Source organism: Nomascus leucogenys, chromosome 23 (assembly GCF_006542625.1).
Source record: "Nomascus leucogenys isolate Asia chromosome 23, Asia_NLE_v1, whole genome shotgun sequence".
Lineage (NCBI taxonomy): Eukaryota > Metazoa > Chordata > Mammalia > Primates > Hylobatidae > Nomascus > Nomascus leucogenys.
The window spans coordinates 3,111,180-3,128,249 of NC_044403.1; the positions used below are offsets into that span (position 1 = coordinate 3,111,180).

At 42.1% G+C, this 17,070-nt stretch overlaps 1 long non-coding RNA gene across 1 annotated transcript; it reads right to left on the reverse strand.

The window, feature by feature from the left end:
• Window positions 1-338: 338 nt before the first annotated feature.
• Window positions 339-16,615, reverse strand: LINC02693. Its single transcript, XR_004028299.1, has 2 exons — window positions 15,946-16,615; window positions 339-587 (listed from the first exon to the last, which is right to left on the reverse strand). It is a non-coding gene; the product is annotated as a long intergenic non-protein coding RNA 2693 (long non-coding RNA).
• Between the last annotated feature and the right edge of the window lie 455 nt (window positions 16,616-17,070).

The window sequence follows — 17,070 nt, forward strand, 5'->3', positions numbered from 1 at the left end:
ATGCAGACCCCGAGTACCACACAGCACAAGGACTCTGAGTTCCATGAATCACACAGACCCCAAGTTCCACGGAGCACAAAGGCCCTGAGTTCCACAGAGCCAGGAGACCCCCAGTTCCACAGAGCAAGAAGACTTTGAGTTCCACGGAAAATGAAGACCCTGAGTTCCACGCAAAATGAAAACCCTGAGTTCCACAGAGCATGCAGAGGCAGAGTTCAATGAAGCTCAACGAGATGATGCAGGAGATTGGCCGGGAGCGGGACACAAAGAGCTGCTGTGTGTGCACAGCATGTTTGGTCTTGGGAGCCTTTGGCTGTGGAGGTTGAAGGTGCATAAAATGCAGAGGCATTTGCTCAACAGGTTTTCAAAGAAGAGGGCATGCAGCACTTCTGCACACTCAAAAGCATGCCAGGCGGAAGGTTAAATGACTGCCTGCAACCAGCTGGGCAACTAGAGGAGAGGCTGGCTGGCCTGTGCCCACCTGGGCAAAGCTTCAGAGACTGGATGATTTTTTCTGGGGCACTTCTCCCTTCCTCTTCTGGGGTGCTTCTCTTGTCTTTCCTGTTTGTGGGGCAGAGGAGATGATTCTGTAGAAATAAACAAAGATAAGAAAACTTAATGGCCAGGCATTTAATATCTTATTTTCTGAGCTTCTGCTAATGATGGATTGTGACTACTGACTTGAGTGGTTCTCATTAGGTTTATCTTAGAGAACACAGGACCATCATTTCCTAGAGCAGGTTGCATAACAATGATATTAACACCAACAGGCAGCACCACATGTGGTTAATTTTTAAATTTATTTTGTAGAGATGAAGTCTCATTATATTGCTCAGGCTGGTCATGAACTCCTGGGCTCAAGCAATCCTTCTACGTCAACCTCCCGAGGTGCTGGGATTACAGGCATGAGTCACTGTGCCTGGCCTGGCAGTTCCTTAAAAAGCTAAGTATATACTTATCATATGTAAGCTGACAACCTATATCCACACAAAAACTTCCATGTAAATGTTTATGACAGCTTTATTCATAACTGCTAAAACTTGGAGGCAATCAAGATGCCTTTCAATAGGTGAATGGATAAACTGTTTTGGAGTCACACAATGAACTATTATTCCTTGATTTAAAACTGAGGTAACAAGCCATGAAAAGACACACAGGAAACTTAAATGCGTATTGGTAAGTGAAAGGAGCCCACTTGAATGCTATGTACCATAGAATTCCAACCATATGATATTCTGTAAAAGGCAAAACTATGGAAACAGTAAAGAGAGCAGTAGTTGCCAGGGTTGTGGGAGGGGGAGGGTGAAAGAAAGGAACAAGTAGCTGAGGCACAAGGGATATTTTAAGACAGCAAAACTATTCTGTATGCTGCATTAATGATGGATACATGTCATGTCATTACACATTTCTCAAAATTATAGAAGGTACAACACAAAGAGTGACCTCTAATTAATTTCAGTTAATAATAATGTTTCTACATTGTTCATCAACTGTAACAAATGTACCACAAGGCAAGACTGTAAGGGTAACAACAGAGCATGTGGGCAGGAGACTGGATATATGAGAACTCCCCGTACTTGCCACTCATTTTTCATGTAAATCTAAAACTGCTCTAAAAAAAAGTCCAACAATTAAAAAAAATCCAAAGGACCATCAAGGGTAGAATGGATAAATAAATTACGGTATGTTTATACAATTGAATAAAATGAATAAACTTGCACACACACACACACACACACACACACACACACTAGAACATATACAAAAGGAAATGAGGAAATTAAAACATTTCATTACCAAAAATCAATTAAATACAAAAGAAGACAGTATGCAGGAAATGAAGAACAAAAAAGCTATAAGGCATATAAACAACAAACAGTATATGACAGAAATAAATCCCTCCTTATCAGTAAATAAACAAGACTAAAAGTGGGTTTTTGAAAAAGTGAACAAAACTGACCAAACTTTAGCTAGATTGACTAAGAAAAAGAGACTCAAAGCCAAAAATAAAAGTGGGGCATTATTACGAATTCTACAGAAACAAAGAATTATAAGAGGTGTATTATAAACAACTGTTTGCCAACAAATAGGACAGTCTAGATAAAATAGACAAGTTCTTAGGTATACAGAACCTACTAGGACTGAATCATGAAAAAACAGAAAATTAGAATAGACCTCATAACTACTAAGAAGACTGAATCAGTCATCAAAAACTTTCTGACAAAGTTCCTGAATCAGATGGCTTCACTGGTGAATCTTACCAAACATTTAAATAACACGAATCAAACTCTTCTAAAAAACTGAAAATCAGAGAACATTTCTAAACTCCTTCTATGAGGTCAGCATTACCCTGATACCAAAGTCAGAAAAAAAAGTAGACAAGAAAACTGGAGACGCGTATCACTTCCCTGATGCATATCAATGCAGAAATCCTCAACAAAATACCAACAAACTAAACTCAGCAGCATATTAAAATAATTATACACTATGACCAAGTAGAATTTATTCCTGGAATGCAAGGATGGTTGAACATTCAAACATCACTGCATTAGCAGAATGGAGTGGTAAATCACATGGTTATCTCAACTGATGTAGAAAAAGCATCTGACAAAATTTAAACACCCTTCCATGATAAAACACTCAGCAAATGCAGAGGGGATGGAAGCTACCTCAATATAATAAAGACCATATATGAAAAACACACACTAACATCACACTTAATGGTGAAAGACTGACAGGTTTTCTACTAAGATAGGAACAGAGCAAGGAGACCTGCTTTCACCACTTCTATTCAAAATGGCTTGGAAGTTCTAGCCAGAACAATTAGGCAAGAAGAAGAAAAAAATGGCATCCAAACTGAAAAGAAAGAGGTAAAATTATATGTGTTTGCAGATGATATGATCTTAGATATAGAAAACCCTAAAGATTACACACACACACACACACACACACACACACCTGTTAGAATAAACAAATTCAGCTGAATGGTAGGATACAAAATCGGTGCACAAAAATCAGCTGTGTTTCTAAATACTAATAATGAATAATCTGAAAAGGAAATTAAGAAAATTCTGTTTACAATAGCATCAAAAAGAATAAAATACTTAGGAATTAACTAAACCAAGAATGTAAAAATCCCAATGATGTCCTGCGCAAAATAGAAAAATTCATCCTAAAATTCATATAAAATTTCAGGATCCAGAATAGTCCAAACAATCCTGAAAAAGAACAATGTTGGAGGACTCATACTTCCTGATTTCCAAACAGTACAAAGCTACAGAAATCAAAACAATGTGGTGCTGGCATAAAGACAGACATATAGACCAACAGAATAGACTAGAGATCCCCAAAATAAACTCTCACATATATTGCCAAGTGATTCTTGACAACTCAACAACAACAAACCACCCAATTGATTCATCTGTGTTGTATATGTTCTATAATCCTACTTAAATATGATATTTTAGAAAAGGCAGTATTATAGGGATAGAAAATGATTAGTGGTTGCCAAAGAATGCGGTTGGGGAAGGGGTTGACTACAAAGAGGCATCAACAATAGAGAATTTTAGAGGTGATGAGACAGTTTTGTCACTGTGAATGTGAATGTATAACTCTATACAGTTGTCAAAACTCATAAAACTATATGTTATAAAGAATGAGTTTTACTCTATGTAAATTTAAAAATCAACAAAGATGGTGGGCAGGTCAGATGGAATGCAGTTGGTGACAAATGAATCTAACTGCATTAAAAATTATGACTAACCCATACTGAAGAGTGTGGGGGAAAAAAGTCTTCACCTAAGTAACCTTGGAAAATACTGTTTGACTGCATACTGTAAGACTCAAGAACTGCATACAAGCATACTGTATTCTGGTTGGCAAATTTGTTTCAGGGTATGGGTTAGCCATTCTGAAATGATTTTCCATGTTAGCAAATATATTTTAGAGAATTAGAGCCCAGTTTGTCTCTGTAGGTGAAAGAGTTATAAATAAACAAAGGGAGAATGCTAGAATAAACCCTAAGGTGCTGGACTGGAGTTAGGAATGTCAGTATGAACCCATGTCTATTTTAATTTATCTGTTTAGATAGATATAGATAGGTAGATGCTGAGTCTGTATTCACGCATACGTGTTTGGAAACATTCACGTGTTTCCAAACTATGCGGAGAGGGCCTCGAAGCAGTGATATCCCAGTATGAATGAGCACACCCAGTACCCAGATCCTGGTTTCTAAACATCATTCTATAAAAGAAACCAAGGCTTCTTGGAGAAATGACTAATTCTAGGCCTGCCATGAAAAACACAAGATGAGACTAGAGCAACTTGCAGTGCCAGAAAATAAGAAAGTGCTTTTAAAAAACATAAAAGGGTGGGGACATGTCCAAAGAAGCCAAACGGGAAGAACTCTCTATGACTCAAGGTGGAACAATGTGAGTGGCAAATAATTACGAAAGCACTAAATTATAACCAACAACATAAAATAAATATCCACAAGTCCATACTGATATACAAAAGATTAAATAAATCAGGAAGGAACGACAAATCTTACTTACAGAAGAATTCCAAGTAATAAATGTTGAAGGAGCACAGATAGAAAACTACCACTAGAACACCACAGTAATCATTACTGCCGGAAAGAGTCATCGATGAATGCAAAAATTGTGGATGAAGAAACAGTATGTTTCTGTGGCCTCAAAACGTCTCCCTCCAAGTATTTATTATATATTTTTCTTTTTTTCCTCTTAATTTCATCTAAAGATCTATGACTAAAGCAAATATAACACTGTGTTGTGGGGTTTATGACATATGCAGATGTAAAATTTATAGCAACAACAGCACAAAGGATAGGAGATAAATGGTGCTATTCTGTAGTAAGTTTTTCTATTTTACACTCACTGTAATAGTACAATATTAACTCTAGACTGTGAGAATGTTAATGATGCACATTGTAATCCTTGGAGCAACTGCTAAAAAATGAAAAAATGTGTCACTTCAATGCTAATAAAGGAATAAAACAATACAAAAAAGTACTTATATAAGAATGTTCATAGATCTTTACTATTATGATAGCCCCAAACAGGAAATAACCCAAATATTTATCAACAGAGAAATGTATGAACAAACCACAGTGCATTCATACAACAGAATACTACTCAGCAATACAAAGGAACAAACTACTAAAACACACACTATGGAGGTGTCTCACAAATATTGTGCTGAGACAGCTGGACATAAAATTGTATATTGTATGATTTCAAGCAAAATGAACTTATGGTTAAAAAACCTCCACAACAGTACTTTCCTCCGGGGGAGTTAAAAATTGCCTGGGAATGAGCATGAGGGTGTTTTCTGGGGATGATGGAAATATTCCATTCTGAAAAGAGGTGAAGGTTATATGGGTGTATTTATTTTTCAAAGCCGTATAATTAAGATTTGTGTCTTTCAATGCATGTGTATCTTACCTCACCAAAAAAGAACTAAAAAAATAAATAAAGTGAGCAGTCGTAGGGAAAGGGCTGAGGTACAGAAGAAACAAAAATGGCACATGATTATTAGCTGTTGAAGCTGGGTCATGGCTCTATTATACAATTTTGTTCATTTTTTATATATTTAAATTTTTCTGTAATGAAAGACTTGCACAGAAAGACAAAACTGATCTATAATGTCAGCTGTTAAGACACTGGTACATTTGAAGAGGAGGGAGGGAGAAAGCGCTTGTGGGCCACATGAGTGAGGCTGCTTCTATTTCTTGGTTACCCACGTGTATTAATTTTGTCATAATATACATTGAGCTTAAGTGAATGCTTTATGCACGTATTTCCATATGCATGTTATATATCAACAAAATATTTAAATACCACATATTTGCACACATAACTCAGTATCTCAGAGTAACAGCAGTGTTTTTTGTTTCAAAGTGGGACACTTCCACTCACAGCATCATCAGATGAACTGTAACATTCTGACGTATCTATTAGTGTCCTAACCCTTGGGTGAGACCCCCTAGGTCTTCCTATTTTTGCCTCAATTTGGTAAGCAGTAAGACTCTTATTTCTGACGATGTGATTTTATTTCCCAGCAAAGTACTCCCCAAACAAAGGCCACAATAACTAGCACGGTGCTCTGCTCATCATATGCACTCAGTACTTGTGAAACTGAGTTGAATCAGAAACAAAACGAGGAGCAGAGGTCAAGTCCTGCAAAAGATAGTACGTAAATAATGTGAATAACGCAAGTAAGACTGAAAGGCTACAGCTCGGCAGCAAAGACTTCACATTCGTTTGAGAAACCATTTGCTACTAGTTCATGAAAAGACGTTGGTTTCATGCTGTGGTTCTCAATTCTGGCCACACACTGTAACCAGTTGGAGAGCTTTAAACAGAAAGGATGTCTGGATCCTACCCCAGGGATTCCGATTTCACTGGTCTGTTGCAACTTGGGTTTTGGGAATTTTAAAAGCCCCCTGCCACCCAGGTGATTGTAAGGTGCATCAGGGGTGAGAACCTTAGCTGTGCCTGATTTCCTTGTGTGCTACGGGGATTTGCCTCATTGCAGCATCTCAGCTTTGCGGGGAGGGGTGGTGGGCAGTCTTAGAAAACAGCTCTGCCCTGTTAAAATCAAAGGATGGTTTCAAGACGTGCTCAGCTGCTTGACTAAATTGCAGCCGGAAGAAATGTCTTTTCAGCAGATCTATCTTTACATCACTTGCTTTCAGAGTAAGAGGTTGTTTTGGGCACAGCATTTTGATTTAGTCTGTGTTGAAGACCAGTAATAGCCTACAAATACCAAAATGGGATGAAAAGAATTTCCAAACATGTGGAGTGCTTTATATGTGTTTCTTCATCCTTCCCTGTATCTACACCCTTTGCAATGCGCTTTTACAGCTGCTCCCATCCAGAGTTAGAATCTGTTTCCCAAGACTTGGATCCAGCTGGCAGTTTTGGGCCCAGTCTCAAAAGGTCTTGAATGCTTCTTCCTTTTCTTTCAGAACCCTGCCATCTCCATGACAACACGCCCAGGTTAGCCTGCTAGAGGATGAAACACTTTGGGGAAGGGAACCAAAGTTGCCCAGTCCACAGCCAACTCACTCTCAACAGCAGAGCTGCCTGGTCACCAGCAGCTGACCCCCTTCTCCCATATACACACATGAAGATTGCTATACCTTATAAAGGTATGGCAGGTTTTATAGGTATAGCAATTAATTTATGGCAGGAGCCTGCCATAAATTGCTGACTTGCTCAATCATGAGCTAAATAAGTTTTGGGATGGCTTATTACACAGTAACAGCTAACACACCCAGAGCTGACAGGATGCCAGGATTAACAACATGCTGCCTACAAGTTAGCTGGCACACTATAGGGACTGTCTAGGTACTGAATTCCTTTTCCCCTTATTAGAAGTTGGGTTCCTTGAATTATAAAGAAGTGCATGTAGACATGTATGTGCTTAAAACTCACACAGTATCACACAACACAGGAGGAAATAGATGACAGCCTGACCACTAGGGCAAAGGCCAAATAGCAAGGTAAGGCATTTGTCTGCAATCTATTCCTTCCAAATCTAAACTCTGGAGGTCAAGGCTGTGGACAGGTCCCACCTCCTGGGACCCCACTGTCCTCTGATCTCTGGAGGGGAGAATGGCCCCACCAAGCAGCAGATCAGCAGCAGTGGCCTACCTGTGAGCACCTCCTGCTGGCAGCCCCTGCTGTCTCAGGGCACTCTCTCTTCCTTTGGGACTGAGAAGAGATGTGGGTAGGGAGGGGGAGCTCCCTCGCTCCTGGCAGAGAAGTGGGGTTCAGGCCCTTCACCTTCCTGAGTTCAGGGAGTCAGAGCTCTCAGAACATCTGGAATCTGGCTGCTTTGAACTGAGATACGCTACAAGTGTAAAATATGGAGTGAGTTTTAAAGATTTAGGACAAAGAAATGTAAAATGTTTCATTAATAATTTTATACTGATCACACATTAAAATGATATTTTGGATACATTGGGTCAAATAAATTATATTATTACAAATCAATTCCACCTGTTTCTCTTTAGTTTCCTTAACCTGGCTAGTAGAAAATTGAAAACTACAGACGGGCATAGCTCATATTCTGTTTACATTGGACACGGCTGTCTTAAAGGACTGGCTCCCTTCTGAAGCTCAGGCTGCCTCCAGTCATGGTGGAAGGGGAAGTGGAGCAAGGAAGAAAGGAGGTGGGGTGCCACACACTTTCAAACAACCAGCTCTCATGTTCCATAGAGCAGGAACTCACTCAGTACCACCGGGACAGCACCAAGCCATTCCTGAAGGATCTGCCCCCAAGACCCAAACACCTCTCACTAGGCCCCGCTTTCAACATTGGGAATCAAATTTCTTTCTTCCTTTTTTTTTTTTTTTTTTTTGCTAGAGGACAGGAAGGTTATAAAATCTGAAAATTTTAAATAATTTGTCGTTTTATTGTTTCCATTTGTGAACAAAAGACTTAATAAAAAATTTAAGATTTAACATTACAATAAAATACATTCATTTCAATATCACACTGGAATTCAACATTGCTTTGCACGGGAGCTGCAGAAACAATGCAGAGCTTCCTCCTCCTCCAGACCCTCATAGCTCAGCAAGCCTCTCAAGGGCTGCTTGCTGGCCACTGCGTTTCCAGTTTTTGTACGTTCTCTTCCTCCCAGGTGATTAAGGAACAAGTCCAAAGGTGTTTGAAGCTTTCACAAAACACAGGAATTTTCTTTCTGTGGCTCACCAGCATTTTAATTGCTATTGTCAGCAACACCATAGGCAGGCCACAGCTGAGCCAAAACACATGATGAACTGAGTCTGAACTCAAATTGTACCTAATATTTATGGCCATGTGCATTACTAAAAAGGGACATATCTTCCAACAATTCCAGTAAGTTCCCAAGACTTAGTCCACACTGGATACTAGCCTGTGATGGTGCCCCTGTGCTTGTTACTGGGGGCAAAATGGGACAGTGTTTGCTGAGTTCAGGGCTGAGGGGCTGCGGTGCCATGCAGGGAGCAAAACTTCCCACTGAATAACACTCCTCTGTGAGAGTGGCATGGCAGCCAAGGTCAGCTGGCTCAAGGCAACTGCTTCCTTTTTTCCTAATAAGCAACATTTTCAGGGAAAAACCCCAGCTTCAATGTAGGAAGGTTTTGATGGTGGCTCAGGCCTGGGACTGAATGAAAAAGGAATAAAGAGATAAAATCCACATTTTAATTATAAACAAATGTCTCACTGAAAAAATTCCAGACCCATAAATCCATCTATGTATTAGTTATCGGAGTAATTTAAAATGTGAGGAAATTATAAAGTGTGTGTCCCTTATTATATACTTCTTCCCCCCCACCACTTTTTAAACATCTAAAGTTCCTAACACATACTCTTTATGAGGAAAAAAAACCTATTGACATTGATACAGTTTGAATATTTGTCCCCTCCAAATCTCATGGTGAAATTTGACCTCCTAGTGAGACCCTGTCTCTACAAAAAATTAAAAACTTAGTTGGGCATGGTGGATTGAGCCTGTTATCCCAGCTAGTCAGGAGGCCAAGGTGGGAGGACCTCTGGAGCCCCAGGAGTTGAATGCCACAGTAAGCTATGGCTCAGCTCAGCCATGGCTTCGATAGTGAGCTTTAACTGCACTACTTCACTCCACCCTGGGTGACAGAGTGAGATTATCTCTTTAACAAAACAAAACAGAAGAAAGAAATTTGATTCCCAATGTTGAAAGTGGGGCCTAGGATGGGTGCGGTGGTTCACACCTGTAATCCCAGCACTTTGGGAGGCCGAGGCAGGCGGATCACAAGGTCAGGAGATCGAGACCATCTTGGTTAACATGGCGAAACCCCGTGTCTACTAAAAATACAAAAAATTAGCCAGGCGTGGTGGTGGGCACCTGTAGTCCCAGCTACTCAGGAGGCTGAGGCAGAAGAATGGCATGAACCCGGGAGGCAGAGCTTGCAGTGAGCTGAGATCGTGCCACTGCACTCCAGCCTGGGCGACAGAATGAAACACCATCTCAAAAAAAAAGAAAAAAAAAGAAGAAGAAAGAAATTTGATTCCCATTGTTGAAAGCAGGGCCTAGTGAGAGGTCTTTGGGTCTCGGGGGCAGATCCTTCAGGAATGGCTTGGTGCTGTCCCAGTGGTAGTGAGTTCTTGCTCTATGAAACACGAAAGCTGGTTGTTGGAAAGCGTGTGGCTCCCCACCTCCTTTCTTCCTTGCCCCACTTCCCCTTCCACCATGACTGGAGGCTTCCTAGGGTCCTCACCAGAAACAGATGGTGGTGCCAGGCTGGTACAGCCTGAAGAATTATAAGCCAAATAAATCTCTTTTCTTCATAAATTACCCAGCCTCAGGTGTTCTTTTATAGCAACACAAAATAGACTAATACAGACATCAATGTGAATATTTAATATTGGAAAAAATTTTTTCATCTTCTATTTTGTCTGTGTAGCTAACATTAAAGAAGCCAAAGATACAGAATGCTACATCTCAGATATTGCATTTTGTAAAAAACATGAAGGTAAAATCTTTGTTTCTTCAATTACTAATCAATGATAGTTGTACTTTGCCCATTCTATGCAGAATACAGTTCCATGAACCATGGGGAGATGGAAAATAACCATGTCCCAGCCTTCCAGGCAACTCCCTGGAAGGAATGGCTTGGTGCTGTCCCGGTGGTCGTGAGTGAGTTCTTGCTCCATGAAACATGAGAGCTGGTTGTTTGAAAGCGCGTGGGGTGCCTGGAAGGCTGGGACAGGTAAGATTGCATCTCTGTGCTCTGCAGTGTCTGTCACACAGCAGGCACTTAATGAGAAGGCTGCTGAATGAAAGAACACTTGCAACCAGCCTGGAGCCCAAATGCAGGTTCTCCCTGAAGTTCTGACCTCACATTGCGGGCTTCCACGCACATGTCCACACCACCCGTGTACCCACTTCCTTCCTGGACCTGAGCAGAGCCCCACTTTCCAGCTCCTGCCTGTGAGGGGATAACCAGGCCCCTGGGACCCACAGCTCCAGCAGCTGGAATTCAGAGTTTATGACCTGCTGTTTTCCACATTCTCCCTCCCTCCCCCTCAGGACCTGCACCCCGCTGCACTGCACCTTCTATTCTGGCCAGAGCTCTGTTCGTCTGCTTCAAGAAGCTCTCCACCCCGCTTCCTGCCTCCCCTCCTGCTGGATCTCTTTCTTTCATTGGTTCTTGTCCCGTTCCCTCAGTAAAAGAACTCTCCTTCCACTCTGCCTCATTCACATTCACTTGGGAACCAAAAATTCACCCCACAGCTTAGTATTCCCAGTTGTGGAAAAATTCAGGCACCTTCTGGAATGAGACAAATGTGAAGAAGCCAGACATGAAAAAACACTTATATGGATCGATTTATATGAAATGCCCGGAGAAGACAAATCTATTGAGATGGAAACTAGATTTGTGGTTGCTTACAACTGGGGTAGGGGGTGGAGGGAAAAACAGGGTGATAGCTAAAAGGTACAGGACTAATAAAAATGTAAACTTAACCATGGTTTTGGTTGCACATATCTGTGGTTATATTGAACCTTAGCAGATCATAAGGTATGTGAATTTTTCCTCAATAAAGCTGTTTAAAAATAAAAAAAAAATTAGGCTGGGCACAGCAAGTCACCCTGTAATACCAGCACTTGGGGAGGCTGAGGTAGGAGGACTGTTTGAGGCTGGGAGTTCAAGACCAGCCTGGACAATAGAGTGAGACCCCATCTCTACAAAAGATTTTAAAAATTTAGCCAAGTATGGTGGTGCGCACTTGTAGTCCCAGGTACTCAGGAGGCTGACGTGGGAGAATCACTTGAGCCTGAGAGGTGGAGGCTGCAGTGACCAGTGATCATGCTACTGCAATCCAGCCTAGGAGCCAGAGAAACATCCCAACTCAAAAAAAAAAAAATTATTACGAACTATTTTATACATACAAAATTACACAGACAAACACACATACACAGACTCACATAAAAGTAAAATAAATACATTGTACCCATCACCTACACCACTACATTTGAAGCCATCTGCATGGTTGGCCCTTCTGAAATGTAACCCCATCTAGGACAATCATTCATCTGAAGCTTTAAAAAAAGTATTATTTCCCTGACTTTCATTATACTTCTATTACATAATATCTCTAAATAATATATTGTTTCTCTAAATAATATACTGTTTAACTTTGTAAGTTTTTACACTTTCTATAAATGTGCTGTGTATCTCTGTAACTTGCATTACTCATTCCACATTATATTTTCGAGAGCCTTCTATGTTTTAAGTAGTTTCTTGTTCAATTCTCTATATTTCTTACTAATTAGCCTTTAAATTGAATATACTAAGACCTGCTGGAAAGAGAATTCTTGTGGGATAATGAGCATAAAGTGCTTAAAGCAGTGCCCCATTCATTATAGGTATTCAATATTATATATGTAATACTATACACAATATTTTAATACTGAGTAATTATATACATATTATGATTGCTCCTTTCTTTGTGGATGTACATTATTTCATCAACTGCACTATGAACTAATAGTTTTCTTTCTTTTGGGGGAGGGGGCAGGGTCTGGCACTGTTGCCCAGGCTGAAATACAGTAATGCAATCACGGCTCACTGCAGCCTAGACCTCCCGGGCTCAAGGATCCTCCCACCTCAGCCTCCTCAGCAGCTGTGTTTATTGGCAGTGCCCCCACTCCCAGCTAATTTTTAAATTTTTTGTAGAGATGGGGTTTCACCATGTTGCCCAGGCTAGTCTCTTAACTCCTAGCTCAAGTGATCTGCCCACCTTAACCTCCCAAAGTGCTGAGTGATGTGCATAGTGGTGCAAAGTGCATAGTGGTGTGAGCCATTATGCTGGGCAAGAGTTTTCAAACTACAGTAAAATTCAAGTTACAGAGACCTTTGGGAAATGCCTCATACTAGGTATTTGAAGCTTCCAGATAGATAAGATTAAAAATTTTTATGTACTAATTTGTTTCTAAGTGTATGCTTTTACATTTAAACAAACTAAAAACATGAGCTTTATACAAAAATTTCAGCCGTTTCCAAATTCTCTTCCAAACTTGTTTAGAAACATACATGACAGAATTTTGGTTGGATTGCGCAAATTGTTGTGTGTTCTGTTTTTAAAATATTACTTAACTCGTACACTTCCACACATTGGAATGGCACATCATTGCCATTTCCAATACGTTCCTGTGCTTCAACAATTTCCATAGCTGCCAGAGGGAGAGCAGCCCAGGTGACAGGAAATGAAGTTGTCTGGCTCCGAGTCCTTACCAGGAGGACTTCTGGGATCCAGAGTCTTTGCATGGGGCAGATGACATATTCTTAGAGGCCATTCATTTTTTCCACTGTAGCTGCCAGTGCCAGTTTCCACTCCACTGCCTGAGGGCAGGTTGATCTTGTAAGCCCTCACCAACGGATTTGTGGTCACTGCTTGGAACCCTGTGCCAAAGAGGACTGGGAGGTCCCATTCAGGAGGGAATCCTCTGACTTATTACTGGGCATCTGGGCATCTCCCAGCATGGCTGTCCTACCTGTAATAAGGTGATGTCAAATGACTGCAGGGCAGTGCTCCGGTTCCCATGAACACATCTGGTCACTCTGGGAGCTTCTGAGTCAGTGAGCTCTCCTCTTACATCCGGATACACTGTTGTTTGCAAAAATATATTTTTATAGGCAAGGTATTTGTGTTTTGGATTTGCACCCTGATGTAGGCATCAATTTGTTTAAAAGGATAATTTACATTTTCAGTAAGCTGAACATCTTTAAATTCTCTTTTGATTATTTCTAGTTTTATTGCATTATGACCCAGAAATGTGTACAATTTTTGTTCTTGTATACTCACTAAGGATTCTTTTTGTTTTCAGAGTAAGACCAAAGGTATTTTTATTTGTTTGCAAGTCTGTTGGCTCAGTTTCTAAAGAGTTCATTTTGTTTCCATGTTCTTTTGAGTATATACATACAGGTTAGTTATGTTTCCAGTTTTTTTTTAAACAAACTTTTCTGGCCCTTCATTCTCTCAGACTTTTCCTTCCATGCCTTATGCTGTGGATAGAGTCTATGATCTAATGTCTGTCAGTTAAGATCGTTTTCAGCTCTGGAGACCAGAAAATCTGACCCACATAGCAAGAACAAGCAAGGGTAGGACATGAGGTTGAAGAGGCAGGCACCAGGTTGTCTGAGCTTTTATTCTACTGCAATGAGTAGACAGTGGCAGGGTTTACACAGGGGTGGGGGTATGCCTATATCAGGTTTTAATATTTTCAAGAGATCACTCTGGATGCTTGAGGGGAGGCTGGACTGTAGGAGGGCAACACAGGATACAGGGAGGTTGGAGGATCTTCGACAGTAGACCAGTAGGAGAGGAAGGTGACTGAAACTGGTTGTAGAAATGAAGATGGTGAATCAGGATGCTGGTTGCACTCAAGAGCCACAGGACTTGCTGTGTGGTTGCGTGGGCGTTGGGGGAGAAGGGAAAAGAGTCAGGGATGACTCTTGGTGCTCCCCTCAGGGAAGAGGACCCAAGCCTAGTGGTTATCAACAGATGAATGGCATTTAAAGCTATGAGACTGTGTGGGATCATTCTGAGAGGATCACTAGAGATCTGGTGGAGGAGGAGCAGGAGGATGAAGATAAAGGTGAGAGGGAATCCAGGAGGGAAGGTCTTTAAAATGCAGAAGAAAGGGTGGAACTCCTCAATTGTATCATCTGTGTCAAATGCAGCTAAATGACTGAGATAAAAGTCGTTTCAGCAAAGTACCCTGGAGGAAAGCTAGAAAGGAGTGGGTTCAAGAGAGGACAGGAGGTGAGGTAGTTGCATGGAGCAGAGAAACAGAATGGTAAATGGAGAGAAACCTGGGGTCAAAGAAGGTCTATTTGTTTAATGCACAGCATTAAGGAATGCTTGTGTGTGGACACTAGCAAAAAATCAGTACAGAGAACCCCAGAATTCTGGGGTCATAGCCCGAAAGGACTCCTCAGCTCCAAATTTACTTGAAGTTACAGCTTCCATCTTTAAATTAAATGGGATTTTTTTTTTGCCATGTATTTCATAATACAGGATGTGACACAGAATATATCCGAAATTATTACTTTCCTGGAAGAACACATCTTAGTTTTTAATATCTAAACTGTATAGCAGCTATTAATATCACAAAACATTTTTCAGGCTGGGTGCAGTCGGTGACTAATGCGTGTAATTCCAGCACTTTGGGAGGCCAAGGCAGGAAAATTGCTTGAGTCTAGAAGTTCGAGACCAGCCTGGGCAATGTGGGGAGATGTAGTTTCTACACAAAATTTAGAAATTAACAGGCATGGTGGCACACACCTGTGGTCTCAGCTACTGGGGAGGCTGAAGCAGGTGGATCGCTGGAGCCCCTATCGTGGTGCAGTTTGGGCAAAAGAGCAAGAACCTGTCTCAAATTTTTCAGCTGATGGTTGTAGACATAATGTTTGAGCTTTCAAAAATTACAACATCTTAAACGAAATAGTTTGCTGGAAAAGCCACATGTTGCTTCCAGAAACAACTGGTAGACCATCAGGATCACGACAGTCACTTCAAAAAGCTTTGGTGTGTTGACAAAGGGGAGGTTCACGTGTGATGTTGCTGGTCTCAAGCCACAGCTACTGCATCCAAGGCAACTGCATGTTAACAACTATATCAAATGTGGGTGACCAAGTGGCAACATTTAAGCATTTTACATCCTAACTTATGTGCATCTTAAACCTACTGCCACACTTTGAGTTAGGAAATTGGTAGGTTTTTTTCTATTGACTTGCTGTGCCCTATAATTTTTCCTATTTAAAATAATGAGAAACAAGTGTTCAGTGTTTTTCTCAGAGAAAGTCTGACATTTCAGGCACAGATATGTCTGACAGTTATTACCAGCAGAAGAGTTTCCAGCCTTTTCATCGTAAAATTTTAATTACTTACCTTGGAAATTACTTAACTGCGTTCCTTCCAAATCTGGTAGTAAAATAGGTGCTCCAGAAAGATGTGGCACGGATATTCTGCTGCTTTGCTTGTCCCTGCACAGACCTGGGGCTTGAGAAGCCTGCAGCCACGAAGTACAGGACATCATCAGAATGGAAAAGTGACCCAGGTGGTCCCGCAGGCGCAGTGCTGGGGCGCAGAAGTGCAGCCTGTGCACGGCGGGTGGGAGGCCCGCCAGCTCGCTGGGGCTCGGGACTGTGTTCTTACCGCCAAGAGGCCCAAACAGGACAAGGAGGCCCCGACCCAGGCTGTTGGAGCCCGCGAAGCGGGGGTGAAGCCCCAAGGGGCGTAAGGGTGATCACACGTGCGGCCAAGCTTCCCGTCTGCATGGCGAGGGGCTGGGCCTTTCCGTCGTGATTTTTCTCCCATTATGCCGGGCGCGTAGCGGGCCCTGGGGTGGCGGGACCCGTGCGGGCGTTCAGCCAGGCCGGGGTCCCGGCGACCGGCGTGGGGGGAGATTCGCAGCAGCCCGAGGGACGGAGAGACGGCAGAAAGGAGTCTCTACTTCCAGGTTCCTAGTGATCGCTATGTTCGTTACAAGCAGTAAACTGACGACTTCAGACACCGGCCAGGAAGCTCCGCGCGCAGTTCTCAAACAGCCAGCCCCGCCGGCCAGGCGCACTGCGCATGCCTCAGGGGGCGGGGCGGGGCGGGGCAGAGGAGACGGGGCGGGGCGAGGGGGAGGGGACGGGGCGGGGCGGAGGGGACGGGGCGGGACGGGGCGGGGCGGAGGGGGACGAGGCGGAGCGGGGCGGGGTTGAGGGGACGGGGCGGGGGCTGAGGGGGCGGGGCGGGGGGCGGGGGGGCGGGATGAGGCGAGGCGAGGGGGAGGGGACGGGGCGGGGCTTGGCGGGGGCGGACCCGTCCAGTGCTGAATCCAAATCGTATCTAAGCTATTTTCTAGCTCTGACATCGTATACATCACTGCATACGTGAATAGCATGCCAAATACTGTATAAACCAATATTGATTTTTTTTCTTCTCGGGAGGTACTATATAAATAAAGTATGTACATCATATCTAATATCAGAACATTCAAATCCCATATTGAAAAGATTATAAACT